Below are 276 nucleotides of genomic sequence, written 5' to 3'. Positions count from 1 at the left end.
AGGTCGCTAGTTCAATTCGTTCTCGAGTTATCGTGATAACAGACAAACAGACGAGAAACTTTTTGACCATCACTGGAGTAATAGCCTTCGCTAATCGCTCAGCCAATCATTAAACAAATTTCACAGCTTTTACAGTTATTGAGAGAATTAATTGGCTGAGCGATTAGCGAAGCCTATTACTCCAGTGATGATCAAAAAGTTTCGCGTCTGTTTGTGTGTGTGTTTGTCTGTGCGCACGATAACTCGAGAAAAAATTGAGCTAGCGACCTGGGATTT

This window comes from Frankliniella occidentalis, unplaced genomic scaffold (assembly GCF_000697945.3).
Source record: "Frankliniella occidentalis isolate FOCC.00 unplaced genomic scaffold, Focc_3.1 Scaffold496, whole genome shotgun sequence".
NCBI classification, from domain to species: domain Eukaryota; kingdom Metazoa; phylum Arthropoda; class Insecta; order Thysanoptera; family Thripidae; genus Frankliniella; species Frankliniella occidentalis.
Note: the sequence above shows the minus strand (reverse complement) of the source record.